Consider the following 22,122-nt stretch of genomic DNA (forward strand, 5'->3'; position numbering starts at 1 on the left):
TGTGTGTTTACTCGGCTATGTCTGAGTGGCTGTGGGACTGGTGGGTGAGAGAGATTTGTCCTGACCATGGGCCAGGCAGGACTGGAGAAAACTTCAGCTACAATGAAATAATTTTATGATTATGGGTCACCAAAACATGAGGAACTGTATTAAAGGGTTGCAGAATTAGGAAGGTTGAGCCTTACATAATCTCTTGAAGGATTATTAATCAAAGTCAGAGGAGGCTGATTTACCAACCTGATGCAAGAGAAAGAAAAACAATGAATGTCCCGAAAACTAACTGCCTAGAGAAAAGCACCATCATTAAATTCAGAAAGCCACATTGAGGACCTTCAAGAGTTGATCTTCCTGCTGACTTATTAGTTTGTTTGTTTGTTTGCTTGCTTGTTTGTTTGTTTGTTTTAATGATCCAGCCCTATGTGGCTCATTTTTGTTTTTACAGTTTTGTTTGTTTTTTTGCTTGTTTGGTTGGTTGGTTGTGTTTTTTTCCCCAATAGGCTGTTATCAACTAAATTTGCAATATATGTCAGGAAAAATAATTTTTCCCCTATGGATAGAAGCAAAAAATAATAAAGCCAAAAAATGTTTCCAATGTCATACAAAGTCTTATCTTCAGAGCTCCCAGGGCCTAAGTGGCTTGAATATCAAGAACAAAGTCATCCTGTTCTTATTCTGAACCACAAATAGGATGAACACAGACACAAAGCACACACGTATAATGCTACTGTTTCCAAGAACCAAATCTCCCTCTGAGTCTCCTGCATGTTTCGGTCTGGGACTGGCTTTTGTGACAAGAGTTTATTGAGAGAGAAAAAAAACTGAAAAATGAAAATCCAAAGGTTCTAAAGATGAATGATTAATGTTTTCCAATCTAGAACATAATGAATTTGAATCCCATCTCCTGTGTGCACATCCTTCTCACATGTTGAGTCTCATTTCTCCATTTTGACATCTACTTCTGTGTCTTCCTTGTTAACCACAGCAAGGTTATAGAAAAAGCAGCTATACTGTCATACATTTTGTCTAATAGCCACAAAATGTTCTTATTACTCTATTTTAATTTTTTCCCTGAAAGTGTATCAAACTATGAACTTTGCACATTTCAGTATCAGCAAGGAGAACTCAGGCAGGGACAGCCCTGTTGAATGTCTAGAGATCCTCCTACAGAGCAGCAAGGCAGCCTGGGAAGAATGTGACTGCTCCAGGAAGGAGTCTAAAGAAAATGGGTTTCTAGATCTTTTTTTGAAATGGTCCTCAGAGTAAAGACTTTAGCACTAGGAGAAGAAATAGATCAATGCATTTCTACCACATAGCTATTGGTATTTAAAAAAATACTACACAACACTTTCCATCTTGATCACCCATGATTTCCCCAAAGTTGATACTGAATAATTTGTCATTGAGGCTAAATATCAAATTTTTGATACAAATATGGAAATGTGCTACCAAGGAAGAATATTTTCAAAGATGTCAGATTGGGACTTTGAAGTCAACATCCAACAGAGTCCAATATAATTTGAAATTGGCTGTTTTTTGTTTGTTTGTTTTTGATTTTTTTTTTTTTTTTTTTTTGGTTTTTTGAGACAGGGTTTCTCTGTGTAGCTTTGTGCCTTTTCCTGGAACTCACTTGGTAGCCCAGGCTGGCCTCAAACTCACAGAGATCCACCTGCCTCTGCCTCCCGAGTGCTGGGATTAAAGGCGTGCGCCACCACCGCCCAGCCTGTTTTTGATTTTTTGAGACAAGATTTCTCTATGTAGTTTTGGTGCCTGTCCTGGATCTCAATCTATAGACCAGGCTGGCCTTGAATTCACAGAGATTTGCCTGGCTCTGCCTCCAGAGTGCTGGGGTTAAAGGTGTGTGCCACCACCATCCAGCGAAAATGGCTATTTTTTTTTTAAAGTACAATGATCACTTATTCAGTTCTTCTTCCATTTATTGTGAAGAGCCTACAGATGTTAAGCTTGTACTTTGGAGTCTTTATCCAGGAAATATATCTGCATATGTCTGGTTTCCACTATAAGGAGGACAGAATGAAATGACTCAGACCCAGAGGTCAGAGATCAAATCTCCATGAAAGGAAGATTTCCTACCCAGGGAGGCTGAAAGCAGGGAGATCTAGAAGACTTGCCCCGAACAAGTCAGCTGAGACACTCAGAGGTCATAAACAGCAGTAAATTCAGAAAACAGTTCCAAAGAACCAAATTTTGTGCAAAGAGATGCTAAATAAGGAATGAAGTGAATGTCATGTACAGTTGTTGCTGGTTGTCAAAATATTCATAGCTGGATTTTTTCCTTTTATGCTTCAGAGTGGTAGTAGAGGATGTAAGGTTGTGAATAAGTTCTTCTTTCACGAGTCTACTATGAAAAGTGGAGTAAAAGCAAGTAATACTCATATAAGGTATGCATTTTCAGAGGTTTGTGAAGATAAAATTGCATATAAGAGTATATCAACCTTTTCTTTAGAACTTGTGGATCCAATAAAATCCACAGCCATTCCCTAGCATTTCCTTTTATTAATTCAACATATGTGCATATGCCTGTGCATGTGCCTCTGTATGTGTGTTCCAGTGCACGTGTGCACATATGTTCAAACATTCTCACTAGTCTTTGTTTCTCAGTGTAAAAAAAATGAAATATTATTTTGAGTTTTTTTCATTTATTACAAATAGATTATTTTCTCATACAATATATCTAGATGACAGTTTCCCCTCCCTCTACTCCCCCAATTCCCTTCCCACCTCTCTTTTTTTCTAGATCCATTCCCCTTCTATCTCTCATTGACAACCGGAACATGACAAAATAAAACGTAATAAGGTAAAATGAAAACCATCACATCCAGGCTGGACAAGGAAAACCAACAAAAGGGAAAGAACACAAAGAGCAGGCACAAGAATCACAGAGCCACTTTCTCATACACTCAGAAGTCCCATAAAAATACTAAATTGAAGGCTATAATATATATGCAGAGGACCTGGTGATGATCCATGTCAGTGCTATACTTTCTGCTTCGGCATCTGCGGGTTCATATGAGCATTTCTCAGTTGATTTAAAGAGTCTTGTTCTCTTGGTGTCCTCCATGCCCTCTGGCTCTTACATTCTTTCAGCCTCCTCTTCCACAGGGTACCCTGAGTTCTGAGAAAAGGGATTTGATGGAGACATCTAATTTAGAGTTGTGTCTTCCAAAGACTCTCTCTGAGTAATGTCTGGCTGTGGGTATCTGTATTTGTTCCAATCTCATGCAGGATGAATCCTTTCTGATGATGACTGAATAAGGCACCAATCTCTGACTATGGCAGAATATCATTAGGATTCATTTTATCACTAATTTTCTTTTTACACCAGTAGTATTTTGTTTTACTCTAGGTCTCTGGGCTATCGGGTTGCTGGTTATGGCTCACAACAAACAGTGTTTTTTGGGTGTGGTTCCTTCTAGTGGAGTGGGCCTTAAGTCAAATCACATATTAGTTGGCTACTCCTATAAGCTCTGTGCCACCATTACCCTAGAATATCTTGCAAGCAACATATTGTAGGTCAAAGATTATGTGCCTGGTTTGGTGTTTCTCTTTGGTTTTCTGAAAGGTACATTCTACACCAAAGATACTAGAACACAAGGGTGAAGGCTCCATGGAGGTTCCAACTTGACTTTCCCATGTTCAATAAGGTGTATGGGTGTTATCCATAGCAATGGGGCTCTGGAGTCAGAGGCATTGCAGAGAGTAACTTGCTGCCTTAGCAACAGTCTGAATTGTTTAGGGATTCATATGGGATCCACTTAGTCAACAACTCAATTAAATTCAACCCTGTCCTGGTACAGAAAGACTCATTTGGTGACAAGAGATGGCCCACTGGTACTTTTTCATCCCCCATTCTTTGGAGACCTCCTTAATATATTTTAGGGAGTTTCCACTTTACTAGGATTCCATACTATCCCTCATTTGCTCCTCAATTTTAGCAGTCTTTCCCCTCCTTCATCTCTATCTCCCCTCCCCTACCCACCTGATCCTCTGATTCACATGCTGATCCACCCTCAGTAGATCAATAAAATCTATTTCCCCCATCCTAGGAGATCCATGTATCCCCCCTAGTTCCTTCCTCTATCTGCAACCTTCCTGGGTCTACAGATTATAATTTATCATTTATTTAGTGGCTAATATCCACATAGAAGTGAAAATATGCCATATTTATCTTTCTGGGTCTGGGTTACCTTACTCATGATGATTTTTCTCTAGTTCTACCCATTTGCCTAAAATTTCATGATGCTACTTTTTTAACATCCAAGTAATACTCCATTTTGTAAATATACCACATTTTCTTTATTCATTCTTCTATTAGGGGACTCTAGCTTTTTCCCAGTTTCTGGTGATTATGACTAGAGCAGTGATGAACATAGTTCAGCAAGTGTCCTTATGGTAGAATGAAGCATCTTTTGAGTATATGCCTAAGAGTGGTATAGCTGGATCTTGAAGTAGAACAATTCCTCAAATATATGAGAAAATGCTATATTGATTTCTCAGTGGCTATACAAGTTTGCACTCCCAAAAGCAATGGAGGAGTGTTCCCCTTACTCCACATCCTCATTGACAGCAGGAGCTGTCACTTGTATTATTGATCTTAGCCATGCTGACAGTTGTAAGATGGAACCTCAAAGTCATTTTGATTTGCATTTCCCTCATGGTTAAGAGTGTTGAACATTTATTTAAGTGTTTCTCAGCCATTTGAGTTCCCTCTATTGAGAAATTTCTATTTAGATCTCTACCTCATTTTTAATTGGATTATTTGGTTTTTGTATATCTAGTTTCATGAGTTGTTTGTATATTTTGGATACTAGTCCTTTATTGTATATGGAGTTTGTAAAAATCTTTTCCCATTCTGTAGGCTGCTACTTTGAATGATGGTGCCTTTGCCTTACAGAAGTTTTCATGAGGTTCCATTTATTAATTGTTGAGCCTAGGGCCTGTGTTACCAGTGTTCAGTTCATAAAGTCTCCTGTGCCAATCAATGAGTTCAAGGCTATTCCCTCAATTTCTCTTCTATCAGGTTCAGTGTATCTGGTTTATGTTGAGGTCTTTGATCCACTTTGATTTGAGTTTTGTGCAGAGTGATAAATATGAATTTATATAATTCTTCAAAAGGCAGATACACAGTTTGACCAGCACCACTTTTTGAAAATGGTGTTTTTTCTGGTGTGTATTTACGACTTCTTTATCAAAAACCCAGGTCCATAGATGTTTGGATTTATGTCTGGGTCTTCAGTTCAATTTCATTGATTGATATGTCTGTTTTTTACCAATACCACACAATTCTGGTTTGTTTTGTTTCACTATAGCTCTTTAGTAAAACTTGAAATCAGGGATGGTGATAACTCCAACAGTTATTTTATTGTTCAGAATTGTTTTAGTTATTCTGGGTTGTTTGTTTTTCCAAGTAGAGTTGAGAATTGTCCTTTCAAAGTTTGTAAAGAATTGTGTTGGAATTTTGTTGGGGATTGCATTGAATCTATAGATTGCTTTTTTTGTAGGATGGCCATTTTTACTGAGTTAATCCTACCAGTCCATAAGCATGGGAGATCTTTCTATATTCTGACATATTCTTCAATTTCTCTCTTGAAAAGCTTGAAGTTTTTGTCATACAAGTCTTTCATTTGCATGGTTAGAATTACCCAAGATACTTTACATTATTTGAGGCTATTGTGAAAGGTGCTGTTTCCTATATTTCTTTCTTAGTCCCTTTGTCATTTGTATATAGGAGGGCTACTGATGTTTTTGAGTTAATGTGTATCCAGTCACTCTGCTGAAAGTAGGGCCTATCAAGTTGCAATTAAAGGATTCAAGTGCTTTCCTAATCCAAAGTCCCAAAGTCTACATTCTGCCAAGAGGAAGCCACATGGTCAGGCCTATTACAGCAATACTCCTCTTCTGGTACTAACTTATGTCTCAGTTAGGAATTCTATTTGCTGTGAAAAGACACCATGACCACAGCAACTCTTATAAAGGAAAACATTTAAATGGGGCTGGTTTACAGGTTCAGAGGTTTAGTCCATTAACATCATGTCAGGAAGCGTGGTACTGCATAGACAGATATGGTGCTGAAGAAGGAGCCAGAATTTCTTCATTTGAATTAGCAGCCATCAGGAATAGAGAGTGACATTGGGCCTGATTTAAGCATTTGGAATCTCAACATTCATCCCCAGTAGCACATTTCTTCCAACACGACCACACTGACTCCAACAATGCCGTACCTCCTAATAGTGCCACTCCCTAAAAGCTGATGAGAGCCATTTTCATTCAAACCACCACAGTAGCTATATTTTGGTTGACTGTATAACATTTATGCATAGGGTGGACAGCTAGTGGAAGGGGTCATTAGAGGTGGGTTGGTACTGGTTTTGCCTAGCTCTCATTTCAGCTCTACTCTCTCTGTTCTCTGGTATGCAATGACATTAAACAGCCATCACTATACTACTACTCTATGGACTGAGCTAGTTCTCTGTATGTTTCTGGTATAATGGGCTATAACCCTTGGAAATTATGAGTCTAAGTAAGCCTTCCTTCTGTAAGTTGTTTCTGTCATGTGTTTTGTCACAGCAATACAAAAGTAGCTAATAATATCTCTATTGAGTCTGTGCTTAGAAACCTTAAATTATCCTCCAGAAAAATCTAATGCTAGCACTGAAAACCCAAGTACTAGAAATCAGTTACCTCTGTTTTGAATTATTAGCCAGTGGGGGACCATAGAACCCTAAACATTACACTATATTTGCAATGCTCTTAGTTATCCTCCAGAACTTGATGGTAAGACTCCCTTACTGAAGACATCACATATGTCAGTCATAGAAGATTGAGATGTTTTGGTGGTTTGAAAGAAAATGACCCCCAAATTGAGTGACACTATTTGCAAGTGTGGCCTCGTTGGAGGAAGTATGTCACTGTGTGGGTGGGTTTTGAAGCTTCCTATACTTAGGATACCACACAGTGTGAATCTCAGTTGGCTTGCCTGAAAAATGTAGGACACTCAACTATTTCTTCAGCACCATGCCTGCCTGCATGCCATCAGGCTCCCCTCTATGATGGACTGAACCTCTGAACTGTAAGTGAGCTACCACAATTAAATCTTTATAAAAGTTGCCGTGGTCATGGTATCTCTTCACAGCAATACTAACCCTAATTAAGACAGGTGTCAACCTGGTGCTGACCTAGAACTTCATCCCCACTAGCTAGCCTTCATAATCCTGGAAGATGCTCTGCATGCTACTTGAGTAGAAAAGTAATTATCACTCATACATAGCTGTGAACTGTGTACACTACAGTAGTGTGTGGCTGAACAAGATATGCCTATAGATGCAACAATGGCATGAATGTAATAGCAATAACCATTCATTTTTTCTAATTGGACTTGGGGCCTACTCCATTAGATAGAACCCATACCTGGTACTGTTAATGGGATCAAGAACCTGTGGTTAGACAAGTCATAATCCTGAGAGAAAAAGCAAATACTACTGTTCTGCTAAATAGACATGGTATTAAACCAACTTCTAATGACTATACCCATAGATATATTGCATATAATCCTATACCCATAGATCAGTGCATCTCTCAACCATTTTCAAAGAAGCTTCTTGTTGCAAGGAACCTCAACTGGTCAACATGCAGAAAAAAACAACTATGGAGTACTCAACACTCAAACCTAAGTGCAATGTACATATCACCCCATCCCTCCCCTCAATCTCAATTCATGGAAGAGGGGAAAGAAAGACTGTAAGATTTAGAGGTGGTGAATACTTTCAAGGAAATAGTGTTTTTCTGACATAACAGGATACTTGCACATATGAACTCACTTGATTGTGGCAGCACACACAAGACCTACATGAGCTGAAGTCAGACAAAATCCCATCGTAGAGAACAGAAGTGAGCATGAATACCCACCACTTGGATATTGGCACTTGATAGCTACTGGGAAAATGAAAAGATGGGTTTTTTTTAAGGATGTGGCTCTGTAAGTCTACCACACTCCAGGACAAATCCCATTCCCAAAAGTAGCTGAGAAGCACAAATTGGAGTCAATGCATTACAAAATAAATAAAAGAATAAGAAAACTAGAAGTTGAGTGGATAAAAATGTAAGGGTGAGTATGGGAGAAATTGGAAGAGAATTCATATGATCAAAATACATTGTACAAAATTCTCAAAGAACTAGTGCCAAGATTATTTTTAAAAAAGAAAAGACAAAAACCTTAAAACAGATCTACCATAAAACCTATTTCTATGTTCTGATATACCTGAATAAAAGAAGCCTAAGTGAATACATCACAAGGGTGCGTGCACTTTTTAGTCTTTCTGCAGTTCTATTTCCAATGGTGAAGTTGTTGAGCCATCCTAGGTATTCATCAACAGACAAAGGACAAAACAACAACAACAAAAAAAAACCTGTGGCATAGATACACAGATGTATATACAGAGTGGAATTATATTCAGCCAAAAAAGATTAACATTTTATTATTTGTAATAAAGTGGACACGGATGGATATTATAAGATTATGTGATTAAGTATCCCCAGAAAGATAAATATCATGTTTTCTTACACTTCTGGATCAAAGGTTTTATATAGATACATAGAATAATGCATGTCAGGGATGGAAAGCTGTTTAAAGTCCATGCTGCTCTTAGAGGGAACCTGGGCTCCTTCCCAGCACCCACATGGCTACTCACAATTGCCTGTAACTCCAGTTCCAGAGGATCTGGTGTTCTCTTCTAGTATTTGGTGCACATATGTGGATGCAGGAAAACACTCATGCACATGAACTAAAAATGAACCAGTCTCTTTTTTAAAATCATAAATGTTTATATGGTATATAAGTAGAAGCAAAACTTTCTAGGGGAAGGAAAGGAACTGAAAGAGTATGGGGATAATAATGAGAAGATTGGAGAATATGGCATGGACTGTGCTCAAAGCACAGTATGTCTTATATGAAAATGATCTTACCAAACCCAGTGCTGTTTACAATAAAACAAATTAATAAATAGGTATTTTAACTTAAAAATCAATAAAATGACATAAGCCCCATGATAGTAATAACAACACAAAAAATAAGAAAATATTTTTAAATGATAAAGGAAAGTGGGAGTTAATTTAAAAAGTGAGAAAAAAATTAAATAACAAAAAGAGGAGAGGTGAAAAAGGAAAATAACAATAGGGAAAACTGGAGCAATGGAATGGAGCTGACATCCTTCACCCTGGTTCTCTGCACCACAGGTTTACCAGGGAACCTTTGCAGGAGTGATTGGCAGGTGAAGCTTTGTGGAGTCCTGTGTGTCTAGCTTGTTTATTGGACTGGGCTATTGCACAGTGTAGAACTCACTGAGAAGGTTCTTCCTACAGCATTGTGACACAGGCACACTGAAAGGACAGGAAAATACTGGCCGTATGCCTGTGGAAAGCATCACTCACTAAACAAAGATAGTGATCTTGCTGGAAACAAGCAGGAAGAGATGGACAATGCTGGGACTTGCTCTCACCAGTACCTGCTGAGAAAAACAAAACATAAGGCCACATAGATCTGTGCTGGGAGAAGGGGTAGCAATTCCTATCCACTTGTGATTGTGGAGTCCCTGTAATTTGATCCTGCATGAAATTATGTCTGTTCCCTTTCACAAGACCTAGTAGCAAAACCTGCAACCTGTTGACTTTAAATGGCAGAGCCTTCTGCCTTCTTCATTGTCCTACCACATAAAACTCTCTGCAGCTTTGCATCAGTCACTACCTTGGTCTCAGTCTCTGAGATGACAAGTGAGCCAGTACAGAGCAAAGGTCTAGGTCTTAGAGACAGAGAAAGACAGGGGTCAACTCCCCCAGCATTATGCTCAGACACCATTACCTCCTGAGATGGCTCCTCTTTTGAATATCTGATCACACACAGAATTTCTGCAATGTCTCCTCACTGTACAGAACCAAGGTGTCTTATTAGTTTAGATCGGATGTTTGTAAGGTGGTCGGTCAACTGTGTTCATGGAGAGGTGAACCACACTCTTCCCTCAATAACCAGGAGCTTCCTTTTTCCTGATAAACTGCTGAGTACTCAGTGCTAAGGTATTACTTCTCCCCCTGTTCTAATGTCAAATATTTCTGGAGTTTCCCTGATTCCTCCAAGGCTCTTACCACAAGCCCGTCCTCACACCCACGAGTCACTTAGGTTCAGTTTTAGGGAGAAACTTTCTGGTTGCCATGCCTCTGCCATTTGCAACATTCCCTTCTCTTCGCCCCTAACTTCACATGAAACAACTGATTTCTAGGTGTGACAATAGGACAAAAAAGAGGGGCTGGCCTCGGTATTCTGTAGAAGTGCACCACACATCCTAACTCTGTTTATGACATGCACAACTGTAGGGACATCCATTTAGAGACAACTGAGAGAAATCGAGCACGATTAGCCAGGTTTTGATTGTTGTAGATTTAACAACCAATAGAGTGTGGCATGAGTCTAACTGTAGCCCTAAAAAACTCACTGTGACATGAATTCTAATAAAGACAGAACGTAATAAATCAGCTTTTAAAACATGCTAATTTTGAGTGGTAGATAAATGCATAAAAATGTATTTGACAGTGAAAGTGTAAAATCCAATGTTAAGCACCACAAGCTTCATGATGGCTGTTGTAAATGTATAAAATTTCACTGAGATATATGGGCGTACAGTCAGTTAATTTCCATGTGTGATGCTTTGTATTTGCAAGTTTTTTATAATAAAGTTAATTTTTCATTGCTGCATACTTGGTTTGTCACTTGTGTAAAATAAGGCCTATTGGACACATCTGCAAGATTCTAGGGAATAAGTTCTCCCAGACTCTGGATCTGCCATCTGGTGGACACTGCAAACATGTTAATGTCACGATGACAATGTCTGTCAGCTGTGCTGTGCTAGAGATAGAGAAAGAAAGCAGCTGTTTTACCAGAAAATCATACTGCTATCTATACTTTCCATTCTAGAATGTGGCATCTTAGATCTTATAATCTTTAGAATATTTTGAGATAACAGCCAAATTATCAAATATTAATACTATGATAGCTAAACATAATCATTAATCACCTACTAAGATGTTCTGTGTGATACATGTGTTAATTTAGATTTCCATTCACTAAAATGTCCTTCTAAGTCATGAGTATATAAACTAATTTTATTCATAATTGGAAGCCTACTTGCTACAAGAACACCAATGATAACCAGTGTGTGTGTGTGTGTGTGTGTGTGTGTGTGTGTGTGTAAATTAAATAACAGATTTACCATAAATATGACTTCTAAGCATTAGTTGAATTTTCCTCAATCATGTCTATCGTGTGTTTGTGTGTGTGTGTGTGTGTGCGTGTGCGCACGTGCGTGCGTGTGCGTGTGCGTGTGTGTGTGTGTGTGTGTGTGTGTGTGTGTGTGTACATGTAAACAAATAAAAATATCAGTAGGGTCAATTTGTTTGGAAATGTTGGATTGAAGCATGTTCCCCTGTCCTTCCTGTCACCCAGGCTGTTCCTGTGACAGCCTACACTAAGAAGACATGAAACTCTGGACTCTGTGTAGTAACGTTCTGAAGAATCATTGAGAGTAAGAAAGAAAGAGCTTTCCACATTCACTGATCTACAACAAAAGTAGAAAGACTAGCTAAGGAGCTATTTCCTGTAGACATATGTTTATATAATAAAAACTCAGCCTACTCGTGAGTCACTCTTATTCCACTTAGTCATTCCATACACATGCACTCAACATCTACACCATGTCAGGCACCATGACTGATGACAAAGGTACAGTGGTAAAACAAGTCAGATGCAGTTGTTTTTTACAGGCTCGGGAGGACACTGTCAAAAAGGGAAAGGACAGGCAGACTATAGGTCAGAAAAGATATCAGAGCACATTGATTTTAATTATTTCTCTAAAGTGTTTGGAAACAATTTGAGGCTTTTGCTATTTACCATGTGAACTAATAATTAGTACTGTGTTCATAACTCTAAAACAAATGTGTAATTTTCAAAGTACTTTTCTCAGTTTCATTAATAAATATGCACCTATCAAAATGTTCAGAGTCTGTTGGCCTGCAATATTTAAACCATATGAAACAATAGACAATTATACAGCTTTACCAAGCAATACTCAAACCATATGAAACAATACACAATTATATACCTATGCCAAGCAATACTCAAACCATATGAAACAATAGACAGTTATATAACTATACCAAGTGATAACTAGAAAGGAAATAATTGAAAGCTGCAATTACAATTACAAATTCACGCCTGATGAGTATATTTCATATTTATGTATGATGATAGAGACAGGGAGACTTAAATTTTAGATTAAATATTTAATGCTACATTGGAGAAAATTTTAAAGATTTATACATATTCCAAAAATATGTTATCTTGAAATGACAAATTAATAGTTAAGAATTCTTTCAAATTCTTAATGTGCTTCAAAATACAGCTTGGTGATATAGTATTAGGAATCAAAGGGATAAAAATAGTCATACATATTCAAAGACTCAAAATAAACCACAACTGGTTTCCCAATAGCCTAAAAGAAAGGTATTCTTGAATATATATTTTAATCAACAATGAAAAATTTAAATGATTAAATCACAGAATTAAAAAAATATAGACATGATTTTGAAATGAACTAAACCCACTTTAATATAAGGATAATTCAAAAATGAATATGCTTATAAAACTTGAAAATGGTCTAACTATTAATTCTTTCAAGATACATCGACAGTATAACTAGAAACAGCTGTATGTGGTGTGATTGTCAACTTGACTGGATTTAGTATCATCTAAGAAATACACCCCCTGAGTGTGACTTTGAGAATGTCTCCAGAGAGATTTGATTGATATCAGGAAATTAACTTCGGATGAGTGCAGAGTCATCCGATGGGCTGAGATGCCAGATGAATGAGAAAGGAAAAAGGAAGCCAGCTAAGTCTCAGCATTAACTGCCATCTGCTTCCAGATCCATCAAATTGTGAGGAGTCCTGGACACAGATGGTATGCTACCATGAACGCTTCAATTCCTGTACTATTTTATTAGTCTTCTTCTTATTATTATTAGTAGTAGTAGCATGCATTTGGTTTTTGTTTATTTGTTGTTTGTTTTGCAGGTATGAGTGTTTTGCTTGCATGTATCTCTGTGCACCCCATGCATGTCTGGTGTCCACAGATGCCAAAAGAGAGTATCAGATCCTCTGGAACTGGAATATAGATGCCTGTGAGCTGCAACTTGGGTCCTGGGAATCAAAGTCAGGTCCTTTGAAAGAGCAACCAATGCTCTTAATTACTTAGTCATCTCTCTAGTACCCCATGGACCTTCTTGGTAATGAACTACAGTAAATACTTCTTTTCTTATGTTCCCTCTGTCAGGAATTTTAGCCTAATGGTGTGAAAAAATAGCAAACACAGCAAATGTATTCTGAGTAGGGAAGCACTGCTGCGGCTCTGACAATGTGTCCATGGGCCTTTGGAACCAGGATTTGTACAAGGAATGCAAAGGAATCTGAAGGTGTCAACTGAAAGAGGCCTGGGCTATATAAGCAAGTCAAAGTGGTCCATTCTGCTGGGAGTTCAGAAAACCGGAATGGAAACAGGAATGTGGACAGTAAAATTGTAACAGTAAAATTGTTTTCAGAGGGGAACAACAATGCTATTAGGAACTGGGATAAAGGCAATTCATATTTTGGCAAAAATCTGGTTGTTTTACCCAATTTTTGAATGTTTAAATCAGACTCAATTCAAAGAAAGTGTCAGAGAAAATTCAAGATAGCCTAACATCCAGACTCCTGTGTATTTATTCAGTACTTAGAGTGAGGACTAACAGAAATGCATGAAACATAGCACAGTTTGGGGAGGAAATGAACATGAAAAAGTTAACCGATTCAGAGGAGGGTGCTATAGTTATTAAAGAGATTCACCCCATTAAAGAAAAAAGTCACCACTATGACCTAAGCCAATAAACAATGTGCCCTCAGTTTAAGATTCTACCCATTGTGAGTCCAACTTATGAAACTGCAAATCCATTTGAAAGGAGAGAGCTTGAACCAAGCACATTGCGGAGGGGTTCTATGCTTGCAAACCACCACCTCAAGGAATGCTTAATTGAGCTCACCTGTCAAAGAGAGGTAAATACAGCTGTCAAACAGTGAGGTGAGACTACATCTCTAGCTGACAGAAGTTTCTGGGAGTATCATTCATGTGGCTTTCCAGGCATGAATAAATGCAAGTTATGGTGTCATGGAGGCCTGCACCAAGATTGCAGAAATCTCCTAATGCCAGGCAGGGTTTTCTTTCCAAGAAACCATAAAGGGCCATTGAATGAAGTTGCGAAGGTGAAACTCAACTGGCAATAGATGTTCTAGGATATAGGAGATGTCAGGAGCATGGAGCATTTTCTGAAGAAAGCTATAGGCATAGAGAGGAGCCAGCCCAAGATAAAGGTGCTGTAAGTGATTGAGCTGGAGAAGTGAGACAAATCAAAACCATTAGAGCTCAGATGATTCCATCATGAGCCCCAGATGAAAGATGTGGAATTTCAGGATTTAATATTATTTTCTTCTGGGCTTCAAACTGACTTTGGTGCCTGGCTTTTCCATGGGTTCCTGGGAATCTGAATATAGGTCTCCATACCTGACCACAAGCATTTTACTGGCTGATTCAATTCCCCAGATCCAATATAGTAAAATTTCTAAGTCAGGCAGAGTAAAATTAAGTGAAATAGCAATAGTTGTAAAAAAAAAAAAAAAGAGAGAGAGAGAGAGATTTATAGCAGACGATCAAAGTATGTAAAGCAAAACTTCACAGACCAAAAAGGGAAATGAAAGCAATCCCCATTTTTAGATGAACACTGGTGGGATTTCCCTTTCAAAAGTCAAAGGCTGATTTTCCATGTGTTTCTTTGTTAGAAAATATGTATGATAGTCATCTGAACTTATTACTATTCTTTTACGTTAAAATTAAAAATTAGGTATCACACTGGGTAAAAATGACGTTTGTAAGAGGCATAGCAAGAAAGAAGATATTTTAAAGATAGCTTTGTCTTATCACACCATGAACTCATAGAAGTTCTAGCTTACACTAGACTGAAAGGGATTTCAATGACACCCGTGACTCCAACCTAAGCTCTTTGTTGTCATCATGGACCCTCTCGTTGTATACAAACTCCTAATTCCACTACTGTCTAGCTACCTGTCACACCAATATTATTACTACAGCTCATTTTCTTTCCCTGCCCATGTGTTTCTTATGTTTTTGCATTCCTCTTGCATACATCCAAATTTGAAGTCATCTCTCTTGAAAGCCCTTCCTTGGACTATTTATTAGAAAATAGGCCGCTCATTAAATTCATACTCTAAGCATTTTCCTTGCTTTCATGCATTGCTAAACACCCACACATGTCTCATGCAAGAATGCCAGCTCTAGTGTGGCACAGACTATGTCTAGCATTGAGCACTGGGCCTAAAAGAAGAAAATCGTCTGGCATGTTTGTTGAAAACACAACCCAGTAATCTCAGACAAATATAATAAAAAAGACTGAAGTACTATGAGAAGATCGCCATGTGAGTAGATGCAGAGACACAAATTATAAACCATGAAAGTCCAGGCCATGTGATCAAACATTTGAAAACCTAAATGACATATAAAATTTGTACCAATATATGTTATTGAGATTTCCTAAAACTTTATTTTTGTGAATTTCTCAAATAAAGTACATGCAGGAAGCTCTCCTGCCCGTGTTTTATAGATTAAATAGCATTGCTCAAAGCCCAGCGTTGTTATCACAATGAAATACTGGCAACAACTTAAATGCCCAATAAAAGTGTTCAGGAAATTAAATGATGGCCTGCCCATAAAAGAAAATAAACCAAAACCATGAAAAACCATGGTGTACAGCAGCGTTTGCTGGAGACATGTCAAATGTCTTCTATGGAAAGATAATAGCTTGCCAAATGGCATGTAAAATACTATCCTACTCTTTTTAAGCCATGAACATTGTTACAACTAAATGAAAAAAAAATAAAGCAGATATCAAGTTATATTAATTTTAAAGAGCAAAATTATGAATGATTTTCACTTATTCATTTACAAATCTTTTTACTGTCTAATATTTTTGCACTTTTTGCTCAAACTAAATTTATTTGAAAATCAATGCACAAATAATGTTTTCTCTATACCTCTAAAACTTTGCCTCTCATAATCCAGTCAAAAAGAAAAAAGAAAGAAAGAAAGAAAGAAAGAAAGAAAGAAAGAAAGAAAGAAAGAAAGAAAGAAAGAGAAAGAAAGAAAGAAGCTATGGAAAGGGGAATGTTTGTTGACAACATTCTTTTTGGAATTAATTGCTCCAAATACCAAAGTTTGGAACACTTGTGAAAGAATTGTCTCTCCCAGTGCTGAGATCTAATCAAATGGGAGTGTTGTAGGAAAGTAAGGATAGACATTGTTCCTTTGACCACCAACACTTAAGTTTCTATGTTGTTGAAGATTTCTCTGCCTCCTCTTTATTCTAAACAAAGTGAAGTTACCACATTTTCTGAACATTCCAAGAAAGAGATTAGTTACTTCGTGACTCCAAAACATTGCACAGTGAGTTCATAGCCCCTTACCCCAAAGGTACAGAACCAGGGATGTGAGCAAAGCACAAATCAACTCACATTTACATGAAATTTCCAATTTTATAATTTCCATCATTTTCTGTAGAGGGAAGAGCCATTTCAAACCTAGCAAGCACCTTAACATATATTGTATTTTAGGAAGACAAATAAAATTTTAAAAAATGCCTTTGAAACCAGTTCTCTGATTTTAGTGACCATATCAAGAAGTCCCTAGGAATGAACCAAAAGACATTATATTTCCACAACACTGTAAAATCTACAAAGCAATTTTATATGTATTATTTTATCTTGTAACGGACCATCAATCAAACCTTGTGGTCACTTTATTATTGCATTCTTGAAACAGATAATCATCATGCCTTCTTTCAGGCAGGATTGAAACAGAAATCCAAATCTTCAGTTGGATCCACACTGCAATAGTCTTTCCTCTAAACTAGATCATTGTATCTCTGAATTAATTGGAAAGCCCTTTTTTAAGTACTTTAAATGCAATGAAATAAGATGCACTGAAAAGAAGAGGAACACACAAACATTGTCTTTTCTCTGAAAGGTGCAGGTACTAGTAATTTAATTTACATATGTAAGACTTACCATGTCTTACATATGTAAATTACATCAGAAGCTGCAAACAGTTGTAGGGTGTCACAGTTATGTTCCTGGCTTGCCATTTCATACAAAAGAAGAGAAAGAGTTTTGAATAATTTAGACAAATCTCCAAATTAAAGCAGAAACCCTGTTTCAAGGACAGGGTTATGGAAAAGATAGTCTTGCGCCCAGTTAGTACAGTTAGTAACTCTAATAATAAATCTCCAGCATACAGTATTCACTTTGAGCTGCCCTTGAAACAACGCACAATCATGACTCTTTAGAGGAAGCTACCATTCTTAAGTCATGTCTAGTTGTTTATTACTCTGTGTCTGAAATCCTGCACTAATGAAACTATTTAACTAGGGAGTTGCCCAGCCAGACTTGGGTGAAATGGAAATAACACCCTGCAGGGAGGATGAAGAGAAGAAGGCAGTCTCCTGATTGCTAAGCATTAGTCTAATAAGCCATGGTGATTTCTTCATCTCTTCTTTCTCTGAAGCTGAATTCACATCCCATGGTGATTGAGAGTGTGAAAACAGGAAAGCAAACTGAACACATAATGAGATGTTGGGGTGCAACAAAAAAATCTGGATCTTATATCTGCGTCCAAGCCCACTACAGCCTGAGCAGAAACCTGAAAATGTTGATATCACTGTAAATAAGGAAGTTATCCTGAATCAGTACCAATAGTAAAATTAGGGTTTCTGTGGTGATACTCATGGTGTCTTCAGATGTTGAAGTCTTAATGTCAATGCCCATGTACCATGGGACATTTGGGTATATTAGTTTCAAACAATGCCACAGATTTTTTTTTTCGAGACAGGGTTTCTCTGTGTAGCTTTGTGCCTCTCCTGGAACTCACTTGGTAGCCCAGGCTGGCCTCGAACTCACAGAGATCCGCCTGGCTCTGCCTCCCGAGTGCTGGGATTAAAGGCGTGTGCCACCACTGCCCGGCACCACAGATCTTTGAATAAATATATCTGGGTCAAAATTATTGGACTTCATAGATGTGGAGGAGAAAATTCATTTCATGAAGAACAACAACAACAAAAAAAAAAAAAAAAAAAAAAAACGGAGAGCAAAGAGGATACTGGGGACAAATTGTAGCCTTTGTAGATATGTATCCAGTGACTTATTTCCTGCAACTACCTCTTAGAAAGTTTCCCAGATCCTCCCCCAAATACTAACATCAACTGAGAACCCAATAATGCTCACTATATGAGGTTGTGGGACACATTTAGTATCCAAATCATCACATCTTTTTTATTAGATGATTATTATTTTTATGTGCATGAGTGTTTTGCCTGCATGTATGTAAGTGTACCACATGCATGCCTAGTGCCCTCTGAAGCCTAAAGAGGGTGTTGTATTGCATGGAACTGGAGTGAAAGATGATTGGGAGAAACCTGCAAGAGCAGCAAGTGCTCCTAATCACTGAACCTTCTTTCTAGCTCCTTGAACCATAACATTTTAAAATCTTTTAAAAGAGCTCTGATACTCATCTCTAAAAATTACTATAACTATGAACACACACACACTCTCTCTCTCGTTCTCTCTGTCTCACACCACACACACATACACACACACACATGCACACACACACAAATGCACAACACACACACACACACACACACACATTCACATACACCATACACACACACAAGCACATATACATACACGTATATGCCTGCAGGTTCAAAAACACACATACACACTGGAAACAATACATTCGAGATCTCAAGCACGGTACTAAGGAATTGACATTTTTCACTTAAGACTTTCAAACCACCTGTGCATTCACCATGGCACACTAAAGTTAAATGATACACAAAAGTTAAATAGCTTACATCAATCCATAGCTTAACAGAGTGAATCCGATTCCAAGATAGTTCTTTGGATTTTAAAGACCTGTGTTCTTCCCTTTACTCCAAAATTTTAGAAATAACCACTTCAAGTCAGAGCAAATAAATACAGACTTTTGTGTCTTTTTCAAAGCTTACTACCCAGCCACTTTGTTTTTTTTACTTCCAAAACTCTGGTAATAGGGAGAATTAAAGAAACACATCAGTTTCTAAGCTTAAATTGCTAGTCTTAGTTATTTGAGCTCTTCTTCCTTTTAGTGAAACATGGGTTTCTTTTTCATATTATATTTAGAATACATTTCAAATAAAAAGTTCCAGTTGTGCTTGCTTTCAGGTTTGTACATTAGAATCATAAATCACAATGGCAAAAGGAATTGATGAAGGGGAAGGAAAGTGTGGCTGACTAATCCAACAGTAATTGAACCACGATATTGAAAAGCACAATCTCTTCTGGAGGAAAAGGAGGGTTAGAAATTCTCCTAGCTCACATTATCCATTCAAATATTCCATCAGTGGCTGCTGAATGGCAAATGACCTGTCTTGCTTGCAAGATTCAAGCTGGATATGATTAGTGTGCTTTTAAGGAGTAAAAGTACAAGGGGAAACATAAATTCCTCTAAAAACAATGTTGAGGGTTACAGTAATTTTTATTGTAGGTATGTTCACCTGGCTCCAAAGCAGGGATCCTCATCCTGTGGGTTGCTACTCATTTGGAATCAAGTGACTCTTCCAGAGAGGTTGCATATCAGATATTTTCATTACAATTCATAACAGTAACAAAATCAGAGTTATGAAGTAGCAATGAAATAGTTTTATGGTTGGAGGTCACCATAACATGAAGAAGTGTATTAAAGGGTTACAGCGTTGCTGTATAGAACAGACAGTTCTTAGAGATTTAACTAGAATTTTCTGGGTGAATTTTTTTTCCACCCAGTTTCATCTCACATAGTTAAATTTGAGTAGTAAATGGAAATCATACTGGAGAAAAGATAAACAATTTAGGAGGGGCAAATTTCACCAAGAAAATTATATGAAAAGGTAGTTAAGATGAGACAACCTGCCTATAAAATGTGTAGTTTATGAACAACAACAGAATAGACACCCATGATAGTTGTGGAAACCAGATGTGAAGTTAAGTGAAGAGAAACTGAGTCACAAAACCAGCACGAAGTCAAATGCTGAAATAGTTCAGTTGTAAGAAGATGGAGCATGACCTCAATATCAAAGCAGGGTAGTATGGATCTGGGGTTAGGAAGAGCAAGATAGTGAGAGGGTACTTCTTCACGGTGGAGAATTTCTTAGCTTGTGGTTCCTACACCTCTAATTAGCTCATTGGCAAGCTTCAGAGGAACCACCACATCCTGAAATTATTTGCAAAACTTTATGCACAGGTTCATCTTTTACACAATTAACATCTCAATATTCCCCTCAGAATATTTTGATTTGCCTTTAAAAAAATCTGAAAGAATCATAAAACTAAAGGAGTGGGCAAACTACAATTCCTATGCAAGCAGAAGCATTGAGGTGTGTGTATATTGCTTTTTACCTTCAAATGAGAAGATATGCAAACACGATTGCATCATATTTAAGCAGCGATGACATAAGCAGCTTTAAAATACATATACTGAGGGGGCAGGTGACATAATGAAACAGATGATTCTATTAAATACAAAAGCACAAGGTGATGAGGCAGGTGGCGGAAAATTACAATGTTTACCCTGTGCTGAGAATGATACTTATTTTGTTTGATAAATTATCTGGTTGTAAGTAATAAAATGAGTGCTTTCATCCTCACTTGGTGAGATGGAGATAATGAGTCAGCTGTGAAATTCAGCGGAAGCTCTCTTGTTGAATGAAGAGTGAGTAAAAACAACCAGACGGCAGCCCCATCCACTCAATGCTGGCCTCTCAAGTGTACATTTCTAAGTCTTTCTCACCTATAAACTTGTCAAAGATTAACTCAGTGCAGTAACTGCTGAGCTTGTAAAGCTTTTGTAAGTCATTTAAGGAACTGATATTGATATAATTAAGAAAAATTAAGACAGTGGCATTTTCTTTCTTTCTAAGTTAAGATACTTGATTGAATAATATGCTATAGCTTGATGGTCTATAGATTATTGGATTGCCTTTTACTATGAAAGAGATCATTCTCATTTCTGTGGAATTAACAGGGAAAAATAATTTGCAGTTTCTCTTTCTCTATAGATGTATATGCAGAATTTTCTGGATTCAAATAAGTCAGCCAAGAATACATGTCTCCCCCTCAAAGAGTAAGTAAGCCCCAGAAATACAACATGCAATGCTGTGAGGACACACAGTCATTCTGATACCTCAGTTTCTAGTAGTAGATGAGTTTTAATAGGTACCAGGACTTTATATAACATCTGTAGTTCCTTCCTTACCAGTCATTGGATTCATGCTTACACTACAGAAAACATTATAAAAAATTCACAAAAAGAATTTAGCTAAAATGAGTACAAGAACAAGAATAATTTTTGTCAGAAAGTTGGAGGTGGGAAAATGAGCAAACACAAGATCTTACATATGTAATTGAGACATGTGATTATTCACCACTACCCACCCTGGCAGAGATGCGGTGTTTTTTCACCTATCTTGGTGGTTTTGAGCCTTTGGAAGCAGGATCTGGTAATTAAGACAGCAGTCTTTTTCATTGTTTGTGTCTGTGAACTCTCTAAAAATGTCAGGACCAAGCTGATCTCCCTCTTGTTACAATCTGTAGCTGACCCATGCCTAGCTACATTAATCATCCACTTTATAGACTGTGGGTTCCAGAGCTTTGTGATTGAAGCCACTCTTTTCAAAATCAGGCAGAATTCACTAGTTCCTAAGAACCTTCACTAATACTATACAATGCTGAAGCACTGTAGTATTGAACAATGTAAGACTGTGCTCTAGGTTGTGGTCAGATATCAGGGCACCTGGAGCATTCATTGCTTAGCCTTATACCCTTGTCGACTTATTTGCCTCTTCTCTTCTCAGTAAAAAATATCCTCAAGATGTGGTAGCTCAATCATCAGCA

At 37.6% G+C, this 22,122-nt stretch overlaps 1 long non-coding RNA gene across 1 annotated transcript in view; it reads left to right on the forward strand.

Annotated features, from left to right (window-relative positions):
• Positions 1–22,122, forward strand: part of LOC131920156 (uncharacterized) — a 33,196-nt gene that overhangs the window by 10,615 nt on the left and 459 nt on the right. Inside the window, exon 3 of the long non-coding RNA XR_009381522.1 lies at positions 21,288–21,352. This is a non-coding gene — a long non-coding RNA (uncharacterized LOC131920156). The remainder of the gene's footprint in view (positions 1–21,287; positions 21,353–22,122) is intronic.

This window comes from Peromyscus eremicus, chromosome 9 (assembly GCF_949786415.1).
Source record: "Peromyscus eremicus chromosome 9, PerEre_H2_v1, whole genome shotgun sequence".
NCBI lineage: Eukaryota > Metazoa > Chordata > Mammalia > Rodentia > Cricetidae > Peromyscus > Peromyscus eremicus.